This window comes from Anomalospiza imberbis, chromosome 13, assembly GCF_031753505.1.
Source record: "Anomalospiza imberbis isolate Cuckoo-Finch-1a 21T00152 chromosome 13, ASM3175350v1, whole genome shotgun sequence".
Lineage (NCBI taxonomy): Eukaryota > Metazoa > Chordata > Aves > Passeriformes > Viduidae > Anomalospiza > Anomalospiza imberbis.
In genome coordinates, this window is record NC_089693.1 from 18,387,619 (window position 1) to 18,404,868 (window position 17,250).

A 17,250-nucleotide genomic window follows, 5' to 3' on the forward strand; every position below is an offset into this window, starting at 1 on the left:
CACATCAAGCTGCTCTATGTGTGAAGGAGGGTAGGAAAATTGTTTCCTTTAGAAAAGGCTCCCAGTCTTTGGTCCGTAAATCAGATGTGCTGGGGATGGATGCATATTCTCCAGTGCTGCTTAATGAATGGCAGCTGCCACACATCAAGGGCTGAAGAGATATGATAGCTGGAATCTCCTGCCTGGCGCTGAGGGAGGGGCAGCATCATCCTTCACTGCCTCCACTGTCACGGCAGCAAAGGTGTGACATCTCTTTCTGGCTGCAGTGTTTGGACACCAAGCAGCCTCAACAAGAGTGATTTATTACTGTGTGCTCTTCATTTATTCAGCGCTGTGAATTTGCAGGAAACAGCAGTTAAACAAATAGGAAGATAAACCTGGATTTCAAATTGCCTTGGTGTGACACTTTAGCAAACAAGAGAAGTGCTTTCCATAAATTGCTTGTGATGGTCAGGCAGTGATTGGCTTTAGGAGATTCATGTCACTGGAATGAAGGGAAGAGCAGCCCAGCATTCCCAGTACCAGGCAGGCTGCAGGAGGAGACAGGGAAGGGAGCACTGATCTTTGAATGACAGATCTCTCTCCAAGCTGTGGAGTCGGGATCCTCAGTCCTGCACCCAGTCCTGCCATGAGCTCTGTTGTTTCCATGTTTGCTCCTGAGTTCTCTGACTTTCCTGGACCTGTAATGGTCACCAGTCCTGCTTTCCCAGCTGGGTGCTGTGGGGCTGTGCCCACTGGGAAGGATGCTGCCCCTGCCCTTCCCTGTGGAACAGCCTGCTCTTCCTGCTCCTTCAGCAATTCCACCTCTTTGTGAGGGCAAGGGGTGTGTGTGTGAGAGGGGTGGAATGGAAGAAGCAATTCTTCCATAATCACCTTCTCTTTTGTAGTTCTCTCCTTTTGCATACATTCATCATAGAATTCACTGCCAGTAACAAAATGAAACAATGGTCTCAGGACTAACTAGGGTGGGGGATACGGTAAGGAGTGTTTCATGAATTTGGGACAGGGTTCAAAAAAGCCACTGTAGAATGGCAATGGCAACCAGAGCCTCAAGAACAAAGCCAGCTCACACTGCTCCACCTGCAGAGCCAGAACCAATGTCTGCACCTGATGACTGCACTGAGAGCACTAAATGATTTCAGGACTGCTCCCAGAATAAAACAGCCTTGTCTATTAAGAACTGAATGAGCCATGGAAAGCAAACTTTCCCCCTTTTTAGAGCGGCATATGCAAGGATAGGACAAGGTTTTCTGCTTGAATCACTTGATAAATATGCAAAATTCTGGAATTCTCCAGGGCTGTTAAATATTTATCATTATTAAAACCATGCATTTTCAGTGGGAGCATAATTTGAAAAGAAGGCACAAGCTTTTAGGCAGGTGAGTAATCTGAAGGATGGATACCTCAGTTTCCCAGATTAAGCTTTTCATAACATAAGCACAAACTACTTCCAATGGGATGTGCCCCTGCCTAAAGATATTAAAGCATGAGTGCATGCACTGAAGTATGCTTCTATTCCATAGATGGATTTGCCTTCATGTCCTATTCAATTTAAAGTAATGAAATTATAAAATCTCAGTACAACAGAATGAAGAAAATGCTGCTCATGCTGCAGAGCTCACAGCAAATTGTACTCATGTCTCACTCAAGCATGTGAATTGCAATGATGCTCATTTCCCAGCAGTCTGCCTCCTAGGGAACTTAATAGACTTCTTGCCCTTCTTCAAGAAGAGGATTTTAATATCCCAAACTTGCAAATAGGGTTATATGCAATTCCATGACTCCCCCAAGGTTACACCATGTCGGTTTTCAACTCAAGCACTAGACAGTTCCTAAGCAAAGTAAATTTCAAGTGTAGCTCCCACACTGGAGAAGATGTCCAGGAGCAAACCTGCCTTAAAGCCAGAGCAGATCTTTCTGTGAGGATGATTTGCCACACACTCAGGGGCCCTTTGCTTGCCTTTCTCTTAAGTTCATCCAGAGAAAACGAAGGTCAGGATTTGTGCACTGAACTCCAGGCACTTCCAGCTTCTAGAACTGTTGGATGGACAACAGAGCCTGGATCAAACTTCAGCAGTTCAAACAGCCTCAAATCCCACAGAAAACACGGAGCCCCCTAGAGCACGACTGCCTGCAGCTCTGGAGCAGGGATTACACGATGGGACTGTGGCCCTTGGGGCACTCAGCTCATCACAGCACTTAGAAATAAACGACATTCCCGGCAGTTCAGAAGGCATTAACTCAGAGCATCCCTGCTCCTCAGCAGTCGCTGTGCCTCCTTCCCCGCTGCCAGTGGCAGCGCTTCACAGCAGAGGGACCCCGCGGCCCCGCAGCTGTGCGGGATCCTTGTGTCCCATCCCGCAGGAATGTGGCGAGCTCGGAACTGGGGCAGGGGCTGACACGGAAGGAGCCTTTCAGCTCTCTCATCCAACACCCATTAAACAGCAGCAAGACACGCACATCTGGCCAAAGGCTTGCTGCCTGCATTGTTACAGGGTTTTGAGATGGATGGATGAGACCAGTGAATAAGTGGGACAGTGGGAATGCTTCAAAAATAGCATCCCCTCCCACTAATAGATCCTCTGCTCTGTACCTGAAGGGGAAACAGCCTGTTTGCTGAGCCTTTCTTCTCCCTGTTGTTGTTGCTACTACACAGAGCTCTGAAAATAGATCAGTAAACAGCTCTGGGGGAAAAGGTATAATTGATGATGTCTTGGACAGAGGCACCCTGTTGATCACCACACTGGGATAAAAAGGCATTTTCTACACCATATATTTTCACTTTTTCCCCCATCGAAGTGACAGTTTTGAGGCTCTTTTGAGTTTGTCTAAGGTATATATCAGCCACAAAGTACGTGAGATAGTACCACCCAGCCCTGACAATATTCTGTATACCCCCCTGGCCTGGGTCTGATATACATTTCCTTTTGTGCCCTTTTACTAGCAAATACTGATTTCTCTAACTTGGTCTTTTAGCTCAAGCTGAACTTAGCATAGGTGGTCCAATGTTTTATCTTTTCAAACCCAAGATGGAGCTATGGAAGCAGAACTCTCAAAGAGTTCGAAGTTCATTAAACAGCAAACACATGAAAGCCACACAACCTTTTAAATAACGTCTGCCTAACAATTCACTCAACGTTTTTCCTCATCTACAAAGTTATCTTTCACCACCACTGCCCAAAATAACAACATGAATCTGTGATGTTTACCTTGTACTCTGAATTTGGAAGATGCTGCATTCAAGAAGGACCAAGAAGAAAAAAATGGGATGTAACTATGTTGTTGGAGGAACTATATTTAAACTGCCACAGCTTTAGCAAACAAGCCTCTCTCAGCCAGAGAGGCAAACTTAAAACACATCAGATTTCTCCAAGTGTGCTGTTGCTTACATGGGAGAAATGATGCAGGTGTCCTCTCCAGATGGCCCAGGCAATTGGGCCATCCTTATGCCACCACAGCATGTGGAGAGATGAATCCTTCAAAATCTGATTTAATGGAAGACATTTTGGAGAATCTGCACTGATGACACTGGGATGGATTGCTCAGTGAGCCTGAGAGCAGAGCTAAGCCCATGAACCCAAAGCTGAGCACGTTTTGGAAAAGAAGCTTCACACAAATGGCCCTCACCATTGCTGAGAGCAGGAAAAGGACCCCATCCAATCCCAGATTCCACCATGACATTAATATAGCAAAAGCACTGATTAATTAAGCTGTAAAGCTTCCACCTCCAGACCTCAGAGGCAGAAGGAATGATATAACCAATTAATATACAAAAGCAGAAATAAATAGAACAGGCAGCTGCCTGGAATCCCATTAAATTCTAAAATAAGCACAGCGCTGAAAATAACATTTAATTTTATGAACTTTTTACTTGGAAAAAACTTATTTGATCAGTAAGATCTATACAAGTAAAAGGATGATTCTAGTGAAAGGATGTAAAAGGATGATTCACACTAACAACAACAGAAATAATAACATAATTTTGTTGATTTATGCATTTACAGGGTTTAATTAGTGGCTACTGAATAATTAGTGACCTGGAGGTTTTATCCAGCACTTATGTATTTGAAATATTAAGAAGTACTTGAAATTCAAAACCCTCCCAGCCTAATTCTTGACTACTGGAGGACAGAAAACTTTCGTAACTAGTTCCTTTCCAATGGCTCTATGCACTGAGTTTTTTAATGTGCATTAACAGTTAATAATTCTTAGTTATTAATTCTTAATCTTAGTATCATTCTTCTGCTAACCATGACACTTCTACTAGCACCCAGTATCCTAATGGATAGTCCCCTCAGGTGCTGGATGCTCCTAGAAAGCTGCAGCAGGGACTCAGGGTGCTGATCAATAAATTCCCAGACCTACCACATACCTTAAACTTCTTATGGAAAGGAAATGTACAGGATCTCCTGATCCTTCACAGAATCCTCTTTATGTTCTAGTTAGAAGGTGTCCCATCTATGCATGCCATGCCACAAATAATCCATTTGTTTTTCTTATTTGAGACTTGTGCTCTGTCAAGCACCTTTTGTATTATGACCATGGTAAGTGCTTCCAAGGGAATGATATGGAGATTCCAAGGGAATAAAGCAGGCAGTCAGAAGGGTCCTGCAGTGACACAATCCTGCTGTAGGACCCTGTGCTGGTGTCCCTGCTTCTCTTGTGGCACCAGGACAGGGTCCCATGGCATCCCTGGCTGTCCCTGCCTTCCCCAAGGACACACTGCTCCCTCCACCACAATGGCCCTGCCAGAACAAAAAGAGAGAAGCCTTTGTGAGTCATGGGCAGAGCTTTCCAACAGTTGCTACGGGAGCATTTCAGAACTTCATAGACAGGTAACAATTCCTCTCCCTGGTTTTTAATAGCTGCAAATCTTTCCACTGCCTGCAGTGAGCTGAATGCAGCAACAGCAAGGTGAGTGCTGCCGAGAGGAGCTGTGTCAGTGCAGCATTAATGCACACTTAAATCTTAGGAACTTCAGTGGGAATGCTACATCCATTACCTTGCACCAAAATACCCTTCAGAGTGCTTGGAGCACCATGAGTGATACCTGTCACTGGTTCTTACGTCCTCTCAGTAGGGGGAAAGCATGTGCAGGTCAGCTGGAGCCAGCTCCACCTCCCAGATTTGGTGTCAAATGTCAGGATGTTGTTCACCTCGCTCTGAGGCAGGAGGAGCCCAGACCTGTCAAGGTCCTTGGCTCCTTTCCAGAGGGTAACAGTGATGAATGCACTGCTCATCAGTGATTTGTCTGACCAGACCCGGGTGCCTGCAGTCAGATCTAAGTCACTGACTCATCTCTCTCCACAGTCAATGCAGACACAGCTCCACTGCTACTGAGAGTTAATATTTTCCTTCAATAAATAAGTCTTCACATTGTTTTTACTACGAAATGCACAAGTTTGCAGATGCCTCTCTGCAGCTTTTAATTACAAACACCCTGAGCTGATTTTGTGCAGCCTTGGGGTGGGTGTTCAGAATACAATGGGAATGTGTTTGACATCTCTGCAATGTTTTTTTTTCCTGGGAATGGATGTGCCATTCACAAGGAAATCCTATTCAGTAACCTTCTTGTGTCAGCACAGTCAGAATTAATCACGTCCTCCATTACACGCGGGAGAAGTTTCCATATCCCACAGGAATATACTGCAGCCTGGGTAGAAATCCTCTCCCTGAGTTACTGATTGTTTTGACAGGTAGGGTCAAAGTGTGTCCCACAATTACCCTGGTTCTGAGCAGCTGCAGTGCTGGTGAGTTGAGGTGTGTATGTATATTTATATATGAGCAGTTCTGTACTTCAGCAGCACTGAAGTGCCTCACAGTCCTTGTTTTCTGGATCTGACTGCACATCTGGAGCACACACAGCAGTTTCACAAAAAGCCTGAGACAAAACACACCAGCATTCTGCTGACTTTCTCACCTTGCTACTGCTGCAGAGAAGTATTACAGAAAAAAACTCCTCCAGTCAGTTCCAATTGCTGGATAATACACTGGTCTGACAGCCTTCCCAACAGAAAGCTAAGTGGAAATCATTTTAAACTCAATGAATGCATGTTTTCAGAGGCAGGGTACGGACTACTGAGATTCTGACAGTGTTTCAAAGCAAGGAAAGGCTGTTGCAAATTGACTGAGTGGAATCAAAGTACCCCCTTGCCTACAGTTTAATAAAAACCAGCACTTAAACTGCAAACATTTCTACAAGCAATACATGAGCCCAACACCAGTAGGTGTTTCTGCTTTCCTGGGAATGCACAGGGTACTGTTTAGCAAAGCTTCACCACTGGCCTCTTGTAGAACTAGAATATGGGGCAGAAATTACACTTCCCTATTCTCAAAACACAACAAGAACAAACAGGAAATCAGATTTCCAAGCAAATCTGTCATGGTAGAGTTGTCAAAGCTGATCTGGGGAAAAGGAACCAAAATTCCTTGGATCCAGCATTTAACAATGGTAAGAAAGCAAACAGAAATGTCCACCTGTACCTACACAGAAACACACAGACAAAGTAATTCATGAGGATCCACAAAGTAATAATGAGGATCCACAGATAGGAAAGCTTTGCCAATTCCTTGTAAGAATGAAACAAAGGTTTGCAAAGTGATAACATTTTATCTGTCAGCACAATAGAGTGTGATTTAATACAGCAATATTCAAAGTGAAACATATAGAAAGAAAATACAGAAATATCTGAAGATTAGGGGATTGTACCCTGACAGTGGCCTTGAAAAGAACTCCCTGTGTGAGGTCATGACGCTTCTGTGACCATGGACTATAAACAGCTGGGGAGTGAGGAAGAAGTGTGAAGATCTGGGAAAAAGATGTCTTAATTAAGAAAACAGAAAAACCTCTGTAAATTGTTAGCCAAAACCTCATCCATCCCATGTACAGCTCAGGCTTCAGCAGTGTACTCCAGGCCACAGGCACTTGGGTGTGCTCACACTGCAACTGGTGACTGCCAGGCTGGACTCTGCCCACGCAGGTCAAAGGTGTCCTTCATTGCTCTCCCCTCTCTGAGCTCAAGGACTGACCTGCTCAGGCTGCTCAGCTCGGGCTGCTGAAAGCCAGGCCTGTCCTAGTTAAACCTGTGTGCTTGCTTTCCTGCTTGAAAAAAGCAAACTGGCTCTTGCCAAGCCCCTGTTCCCAGCGCTGCTAACAATCAGTGGCTCGCGTGGCTCCGGACATATTCCTGCCTCGTGTGGCACGCTTTTGGCTAACAATATGTCAATTCAAGTTACAACTGCTCCGAGGAAAGAGCCTAAAAATAGAGGCCTTCCAGGTGGCTCAGCAGACGGATCATTTGCTATACATGGCAGAACAAGCTAGCCTTTTCAGACAGTGCTTCTAGAGTAAAAATACCCCAGCACATCATGGCAGGAGTCAGTGCTAGCCTCAGACAAGAGGGCCTCACTCAGGTGTATGGCTGCAAGCAAATACTGGAGCCCTTCTCCTTCCTGCCATCTCCTCCAGGAACCTCCAGTGGGTTTGGCATCTGTGTACTGGAGAGAGGGATGTGCTGCTGTGCCATGGCCTGTATCTCCCCTCACTGCTGTGAGGCTGTCATGTTTCTAGCACCTGCTTTCCCTTCCAAGGGTGCCAGGTAAGCATGGGCTTGGCTAAACAATAGCAATGTCCACCACACACACCACCAGCTACTCCTCAAAACATGGACAATCATTCCACCACCTTTCTCCAGCAGCCAGTGGGAAGAATCAGCCCTACCCAGCCCTAACGCAAAGCAGCTTTGAGACACTGCAGTTTTTTCCTTCAATTCCTGTTAGACTCACATCTTTCTGCTCCAAGCCCAGCAGCTGCCACCTGCATGAAGCCCTGCAGGAACAAATGTCCCTGGCCACAGCAATGCCTGAGAGAGAAACTGCTCCATCTATCCTACTCTGCAGGCCATCCGCCAGGGCTTTCCTGGATTCATGACTTCATTCAAGAACCTCGACATCATCTTCAAATCAGGCTGCATGCTCCCAACAGAGTCCTGAATCCTCAGGAACCCGCATCCTGAACTGTGCTCTTCCTTTTTTCCCGGTGTATGAATAAAAGCACTGACCAACAACAGCATCTTCCTACAGAGAGAAGATTCCAACTAAACTGCTCCTCTGAAAGCATCCACAAAATATTTCAATACAATTGTAAAAATAAATTGTGCCCTGTCACTGTGCAAAAGGAAGAAAAATGAATATTGAACAGCCACAAATCCAAGCAGACATAGCTCCTGACTGTCTCCCAGACAAATTTATAATTACTTTTGCTATTTTATCAAGTTTCAAGCAATGCACTTCAGTGGAGGAAGGTAACAGAACAATTCTGAAGTTAACATGGGTATAATGGAATTTGTAAACTCTCATATAAGAAAAGTCATCAGCTGGAACCTGAGCACCCTGGCTTGCTCCCTTTAACCAGCAGTGACTTGACAGTGTCTTCTGGATCTCCACAGCTTTAGGGAGTGGTTTGAAGTGCTTAGACAGAGCAGCATTTTGCCTTCTTTCTATTTAACCCCTTTTGGGACATTTCTTTCTGGAATGTTCTTTTCACCCTTGCAATAATATATCCATACACTGCAATAATAGTAAGTATCATGACCACTATGGCACATGACTCAGATTAAATTCTAAAGCTGTTAACATTTGCTGAGGTTTTCAGTTCTTAGTGTCACATCACTAACAGATATTCTTACCTTTGTTGTAAATAAAAGTTGTATTTCTAGCCCTCAGACTCACAAACTGGAGTTTGGAAAATGTTATGCACACACTATGAGTGTCTAAGCTTGTGCCATCCAAAGAGGGGATGAAGGGGCTCATGAACTAATGCTGATATGAAAATTGTCCATCAGTGCATGTAAAATGCAAGGTGGTCTTAGGGGAGCAAGGGAGCTGCCTCCTGATGCTAATTCCAGAGGAACTTGGGGAAGGCTGAGGCTTTACATCATCTCATTGCCGCTTCACAACTCACAGTTATCCTGCAGTGCTCTTGCAATGAAAGAACACGTGATTCTGCTCAGGGATCACCAGCTGCACATGTCATGGCAATAGGACGAACTCTTAAACACTCACCTGCCAATTCTCTAGCATTATTTTTTTCAGAGACCTTGGTCAGGAGAAAATATTATTCATTTCCATATCTATGAGCATATGATACAACACTTAGATACTGTGGCATGCAAACACTGCTTTATGTATTTCAATGACAGAAAGTTCACATCATCTGTTGCACGCTTTTTCCCCAAGCATCGTCTCTGACCCTCTGATTCTGAAGGTCATTTTCACAAATTTACACTCATTTTAAGACAAAATTCTGAGTTCAAAATGTATGACAAAGTGACCCTGCTGGTTGTCCCTTGGCATATTTCAGGTAGCTGAGGATTTACCCAGTTTTATCTGCTTTCATTCTGCCAACAAGGAACAATTTGGAAATCCTTCTTCACGGAAATAATAACTAAGTTCAGAACTGAGTATTTGAAAATTGAGTGGCACTTCATGGTATACATTAAATACTGATGAGTGGTGCTTGAGCTTAAGCGGTTTGGCAAATCTAGAAAAGGTCACTGAGCAATTAAGTAACCCTCAGAAGTTGTTTCAGGACATGTGTTCTTGCTTCTGGAAGGCTCATTATGAAAGCAGGTAGGAGACAGAGGATAAAGGTGTGCACGCTGCTGGAATGGATAATGTGTGTGCTGTGTGCAAAATTCACTTCCCCAGCTGCTGGATATGATATGCTGAGAGTTTCCTTTAGTTTGAGTTGTCTGGATATTTTAGAAGAATGAATAAAGGGATTTTATTCATTCCTTGAAAAAGCATGAATAAAATAGCTTCCCTCCCTCCCCTCCCCAAAGTGTAGTATTAATAAAGATGGTGCCTGGGTTTTGTGCCTGATTTGATTTCCTACATATTATACATGGCTAATACAACACATATTTCTGTATGGTTTCTGTCACTCAAAGAAGCAACAAGAAAAATGTGATTTTGAGTAAGAAAATGTTAATGAAGTAGATGAACAGACATAGAGGTGCAGACTAAAGATTTGTTTAGAGTCCAGCCTCCCACATCAGCCAGTGGGCACATTCCTGATGCTCTTCACAGGGTCTCCTGAATCCTGTTTCCTCTGAGAAAGAGGGACACCACCACACCATGTGGTGTGCCAGGCTGCATTCTTCCAGCCCTGTTTTTACCTCCCCGTTTCTTATTTATATTCACCCCAAAGCTGCACTAAGACTTTCTTGTCAGCCAGGCTTGCTCTCTGTAGCACCAGGAAGTGCCTGGGAAAGCTCTCTCAAAATCCAGCACTTCTTCCCTGCTATCCTCTCAAACCTTCAGCAACCTTTGGCTCCAGGACTCTCTGGTTCCAAGGGTTATCATCTCCACCTGTAATGGCCCATTACAGCTTTCTTCCCTTGCATTTCTCCAATTACTTTTCAAATCCACATAAACATTTGGCATCCACAACACCCAATGGCAAAGAGACCAGTAGATGAATTCTTTGTTTCTGTACAATCAGGTGTGTGCTCTGTATTTTTATGCATTTTTCTTAAAAATAATAAAACCTTTTAAAATATGAAATACATTTTTCTTTATTTTACAAGAAATTCTCAGATTAATGCATCCAACTTTACTTTGTAAAACTTTAAGAAACCTTGCATAACTTACTGGAGGAGAACAGGTAGAGATGGCTTTGAATGGAATGAAAAGCCCCGACAGATTTCAAAGCTCATTGTTTCTTAATAAGAACAGTGCTTAACTTCACTTGCAAACATGAGTCTGCTGTGCACAGTCCAATAATACCTTTAAAACTTTCCAGCTGCCTCTGTTACTATCTCAAGTCCTGGGCCACTGTGGTATAATGGCTTTTGTTCCACTAGTGAGATGTCTACAAAAGAAGACAGCACTCATCCTGATAAAAGCAGAGTCACCTCACTCAGCACCTTCCTCGTGGCACTGAAGTGTCCTTGAGACACTCTGATGGCAGAGGCACAAATCCTGGAGACAACTTCCAGGCTGCTTCCCAGACAAACAGGCAATTCCAGCATTCCAGCAAACTGCTTTCTGGTTTGAAGGGAATTTAATGCAGCAGCCTGGGTGATACCTTACTTCTACGGGGAGCATGAAATCCCTGGTGAAGGATAGGCAGGGATCACACCAAAGTCATCTCTTGGGGTAAGAAAGAAATGCCAGCATGGTAGAAAGTTTAGGTGATCTGCAGATTCTCTGCAGCAGTGGCTGTCAGTCCCAGAGTCACACTACACAGCACAGGAGACAGACTCTGAGGCACTGGGAATGGTAGCACAATAAATATAAAACCATTCCTTTTCAGTCCTTTACCCTCAAGTTAAAATATTCTCCATCCGCCTCTTAAAGCACCAATAATTATTTGACATCAGCACTGCTGGGATTAAGACATTTTTACATCTACCTTTATAATTAATGCAGTGAAGCCACGAAAATGCTTTTTTTTGGAAAGGGGCTGTGTTTTGAAAATGTTGTTTTGCAGCATGTGAGGAGAAAAAGCAGCTTGAGAATGATCTCCAACCTTCCACTGTAACCCCAAGCCTCATTTCTGTTCAGGTAGCAGAAATGCCTCTCAAAAGTTACATTTTTCTTGATTAATGTGAGAGCTTATGTCAAATAGCATCTGAGGTTTTCACTGACATCAGGCTGTTGTTAAACATTAGCAAATACTCTATCTCTGGAAAGCTGAGATAGGAAAACAAAATCTCTTCCATCACAAATGACATTCCAGCTATCACACTTGATATTTTGCTGAGAATAACAACTAAGATTGGATTTATTTGCATCCCTGTCTATCCAGGTTTTGTGTAACAACAACAAATAAGACTGAGTGAGGCTCTCACTCTTCCTTCCATCAAACAGTATCAGAAGAAATCAGCTGAAACTGGCAAAATTAGGCTGTGAAGTTGCTGGATGATCAGAATCATGCCCAGGTTCTGCACAGAATGACAACAGGCATCTCTCAGTTTTCATGCAGAAAATAAATTAGACTGAACTGAGCAGCTGCCTTCTGTCTCAAAATTAACAAAAAAAAAGGAGTACAGAGAAGCTATTCCATGTTTATGAAATGGTGGTATTCTCTTGACTTTATAAAGCAATAGGAAAACAAAGCCAACTCACGTCCAAGAGGTACAAAAGCAAGCTCAGAGATGAAAATGGGTTACAAAACTGAATCCTGAAGATATGTCCAAAGTTTAATCAGGCTTGCCCACTTGGCAAATGTCCCCTGTGAAGTCAGGGACAATGGAGGGGAGCAGGAGGGTGGGATACTCATACTTGAATTTGTTACAACTTCACAGATTAATTTCTTATGACGTACAGGAAGAGAGCACCCCGGAACAGGGAGATGCCCTGTGCCTGCTGCTGAGAGAGGATAATGTCATGGCACATCCCCTTTCCTCGGGTGTCTGTGAGTCAGACAAACATCGCAGGGCTGTTTAGTGCAGTCACCAGTGAGACTCCATCAGTGTGGGCTGAAGGGAACCTGACCCCCCGTGCTGACAGGAAAAATGATCAATCTCTCTCGTTTTAATTAACAAAAACCGACCAGTGTACATTACAGCACAGCATCACTCTACACTGCACCATATGCAATCCAATAGCAAGGCAGAAGCCTTTGAGTGACAGAGAAAAATCTGGCCTTTACTTGTGTTTTAGGCCATGAAAGCAAACAAGGAAAATCCATGCTTTGGATCAATACTGTTCTCCTCCACACCCCCACTGTGTCATCTGTGGTGAGACAGGAACATCTCCAGTACCTCATATTACAGGATTTGGGGAAGCTACAGAGGTGAGATCCCACTCCCTGGCTCAGAGGCTCCTGGCAGACAACAGAACTCCCACACAAGTTACTGGTCCTGCTGCAGGAGACTAAGCCCCCGTTTGGTGTGTGGTACATACGAGTAACTACATTAACCTTAAGCTGAAGGAGAACATTTTGTTATATAAGCACATCCCTACTCCTGTAATGCTATTCATATTAATACAAAACACAGGGGAGATTAAGCAAGTAAATTAAATTTATTAGCATTCTGCTGCTTGCTTCCTAACCAGTGTGGGATTCAGGGGACTAAAGGCTCCTTCTCATGTGGCACAGATTGCAAGTCAGGTGTCAGAGGGACAGAAGAATGTGGCAAGGTGGGTTTCAGTGTCACACTTCTTAGTGGAAGGCACAGCAACTGCTCAGGTGCATGTCAAAATCTCCTGCCACTAACATTACACATTTTTTTCTCTATTTTAAAAAGCTGTATATTAGGAAAGGGAGCTGAAGCATAATATTCTATTTCATTTTATTCTATTCAGGCACAAAGAGGCACAGATGTATTACACTAGCTAGACATATTTAGAGTCCTCTCTTCACCTGCTCCACTAAATCCTTGGTTGAACACATGATAATCCAGTAGTCTAGAAAGAGAATTCAGAATTAGGGTGGTGAGGAGGGAATATCCTTCTTTGAGAATGCACCGAAGTTCAAGACATTTTCTTCCTCTTTATGCACACATAACTCTCCCTGACATCATCTCTGGGACTGAGGCTTAAAGAAAGAATCAAAGATGTATTTTCTTCTACAAGCTCACTGCAAGAACTGCTAAAATCAGTAAAATGCAACCTTAAGGGAAAAAATTTATTTTTCTTTATAAAAGAAACAAATTTTGACAGAGTTGTCCAAATCAGAATTCCCTTTACTGCTGTGTTTATATAGCAGTATGTAAAGGTTTACTTTAGGAAATGTTCAGAGTTAATCAGTGCAAGAGTTAAAAGCAGAGCTAATTCCAGCTCCTCTTCATATCCAAGACTATCAGGAATTCATTACAACAATCCCTCTAAGTTCAGACTCTTCCCCTGCTAGGGTCACTCTTCATGCAGTGGTTAAATGAAAAACAGAGTTGATTGTGATGGGAAGTCCTGGCAATGGCTTGGACTATTTCTCCTACAATCCTCATCAAATAAGGGGCACACAACAAATTGCTTATCTCTGATCTGCAATCCTCCCCTCCACCCAGCTGTAAATCTGAATTAATTAATAAACGCCCTAATGTTTTCAAGGTCATGGAAAATGAAAAGCACTCAGCAAAATGGATGCACTGATAGTGAAGGGTGTTTGTGGGTGGGGTTTTTATGTAAATGAAAAATCTGTGAGGCAGTAGCTCCTTCATCTGTGCCCCAAGTGCTAAAGTTAGACAACTTAAAAGAAAATAAAGGAAATGCAAATAAATAATGTTTTGAACAAATGTGACTTGCCCTGGCAAAAGTGCAAGGCTTTATGCAGCAGAGTCTCAAAGCACACAAGGAGGTCAAAGACCCCATGAAGTCAGGGTGTCACGCTGGCTTTGGTGTGTCCCTGCTGACTGAGGGACAGAGGACAACTCTGCTTTCTGTCCCCAGCACCTGCTCACCAAAGGCCTGGCACGGAGCTCATCCCTGCCTGCCACACAGACCTCAGGAGACAAGGCTTCTGTGGCGTCTTGGCCACTGAGCTGTTCCCAGCTTCTGGCTGCTTGAAACACTCCAGCACAGCCCATGGCTGTGATAACCACGATACACAGACCCACATGGCTGCTCTGTGTGCCCATAACAGGCACTGCTTTTGGAGCTTCCAGAGCTGCCCTCTAAAGCTCAAGCACCTTCACAAATTATGTAATCTGGGGAGTAAGATCGCAGAAGCACAGATCGGTTTGGGTTGGAAGGGATTTTAAGCATCATCTAGTGAAGGTGTCATTGAGGAATGTGATATTTGACAAGTTAGGAATGCCACCCCTTAGATAAAGAGAAACAAGATGTGAACTTACAGGATCAATCTTTGGAGACACACTACAACTGAGTAACTTCTGAAAATAGAAAAGATAATTGAAGACACTCAGCTGGGAGCTCATGGTGCTTGAAGGGTGGATTCTCAAGCCAATCTTAATCTTGATATGGCCACTGGAAAGAGTCTGTGAAGTGTAACTGCAAATCAGTTGGGGTCCCAGCACATTACAGACTGAGGCTGCTGGAGCCAGTCCAGAGGAGGCCATGGAGATGTTCTCAGGGCTGGAGCCCCTCTGCTCTGGAGCCAGGCTGGGAGAGCTGGGGGTGCTCACCTGGAGAGGAGAAGGCCCCAGGGAGAGCTCAGAGCTCTCAGTGCCTGAAGGAGGCTTATAAATAACAGAGGGACTTTTTGTACGGGCACGTAGTCCCAGGACAAGAGGCAATGATTTTAAACTTCCAGAGGCAGGGTCAGATGGGATAGTAGGAACAATTTTTTTTCCTGTGAGGGTGGGGAGGCCCTGGCACAGGGTGCCCCGAGCAGCTGTGGCTGCCCCTGGATCCCTGGCAGTGCCCAAGGCCAGGTTGGACAGGGCTTGGAGCAGCCTGGGACAGTGGAAGGTGTCCCTGCCCATGGCAGAGGTGGCATCGGCTGGGCTTTAAAGACCCTTCCAACCCAAACCACTCCAGGATTCTGTGGGACTCAGGTGCCCAACACAAGCCATCAGACTTCTACCTTACACTGATACTTTCAGTACATGACAGCAGAAACACAATGATGCGCTCTCAGATTTTCACTTGAATATGTAAAGCTTATTGCAAAGAGATAGATATTGTCAAGGAAAAAAGTGGAACAGCATAAAAGTGATGAGTAAAATTCAGTGCCTGCAGGTCCCACAGGTGAGTGTGTTCACACTCTGTAGGTCAGCAGAGGCCATGGTACCACAGCCCAGAACAACACGGGGGCCTTGCTTCCAATTTCTGAGTAAGAAACCTCAGAGTTCATCTGCCCCCAGGCTGAATCACGTGTACAGAACTGGATGAGGTGTTCTGGGGAGAGCAGGGTACAGAACGGCTGTGCAGTAATCCAAGATGCTGTGATTTCATCAGCACTGAGAGACCTGGGCAGGGAGGTCACAGACCACATTCCAAACAACTGTGTGAAAAGTTAATTAATGCAATGAACCTGGGGAAATACCACAACTACTAACAAAGCACAAGACAGCATGAATTATTACAGAAATCAAAGCAACAAATCAAATATTCTGAACAGAACGTTTTCACTAGCCTTTGCTTTATGCCACTGTGAGGAATCCCATTCATGCCTTGAACACAGCTGGGCAGAAGCAGATGGGAAGTGGTCAGTACCACAGGGAAAACTACAGAATTGCTAAAAAGAATTGCAACCTTTTGTTGCTTATTTTGATCCATTTCATGCATCTGGCACCCTTGATGGTGTTGATACATTATCTGTCCAATCTGTGAGCTCCTCTGGTCCACCCCCAGCACCTGTGGCAAATCTGTGCTCACACTTGACACTAAAGTCACAGCGATGTGATTTTATTGTCGCCATTATCACCACCATTATTATTAAAAATCAGTAGATTGTTCAGCAAAACACCCAGTATTAGAATGGACTGCTGTACATCTAACAATTATCAGCACATTATCAAATGCATGTGGTGTAAGAAGGGATCTGTGTCCCTGCACGGAGAGCTCTGCATTTGGCACTTTATCTAATTTATTAATTAATATTAATTTCTTATTTATTAATTTATTTTGCAGTGAGAAAATTAACTTGTACCACTGCAGCCTGTGAAGTCTGAGGCAAACCTGAAGCACACAACAGTGACAAACCCTTGGCATCTAGATGGGATTTGCCATCTCATCTCTGAAACACATTTTAACCTGTCAGTCTCCTGACAGCTTTTACTTGTCTCTTTCTTCTGCATTTTATTCTGTAATTTTTAAAAACTGGCAGCTTCTGTAGCCATTTATCACCAAAAAAAAATCTAATCACATTTTAACCGTTTCCCTCTATGTCTATTCTCTGAATCCAGAGCTAATCATGCAGTTCCCCAGGAAATCAGAATCTGCAAAGGCTTGTGTATTGGTCTCAACACAATGCTCATTTGGCTTTATATATATATATATATATATTTATATTTATATGTAAAATCACGCATTCATGTCCAAAAATGAGAAGTAAAGGAGCAGAGCAAAAATCTATGAGGAGCTTGAAATATCTGATGCTCTTGGTTTCCATCTGCCTCTCTCAAACCCACACTTTGATATGTTTGCTTTAGTAAAGTTTTTGTTTTGTTCATGCAGAAGCCAGAAATCACTCTTGGAAAATAGACACTGGAAACTGTTTCCCACAGAAAATAAACGCAGCAAACAGTTTCCTGCTGAAATAGGGGATAATATTTTACCTACATGTACTCATAATATTTTTCTCTGACAAAAATGGTCAGCTTCTATAGATTCCAAGAA

At 43.8% G+C, this 17,250-nt stretch overlaps 2 long non-coding RNA genes across 2 annotated transcripts; both read left to right on the top strand.

The window, feature by feature from the left end:
- Nucleotides 1-6,725: 6,725 nt before the first annotated feature.
- On the top strand, nucleotides 6,726-9,675 carry LOC137482121 (uncharacterized). Its single transcript, XR_011003894.1, has 2 exons — nucleotides 6,726-6,949; nucleotides 9,094-9,675. It is a non-coding gene; the product is annotated as an uncharacterized lncRNA (long non-coding RNA).
- A 653-nt stretch (nucleotides 9,676-10,328) lies between these two features.
- LOC137482126 (uncharacterized) lies at nucleotides 10,329-12,011 on the top strand. The gene is made up of 2 exons (XR_011003898.1): nucleotides 10,329-10,504; nucleotides 11,813-12,011. It is a non-coding gene; the product is annotated as an uncharacterized lncRNA (long non-coding RNA).
- The last annotated feature ends 5,239 nt before the right edge of the window (nucleotides 12,012-17,250 follow it).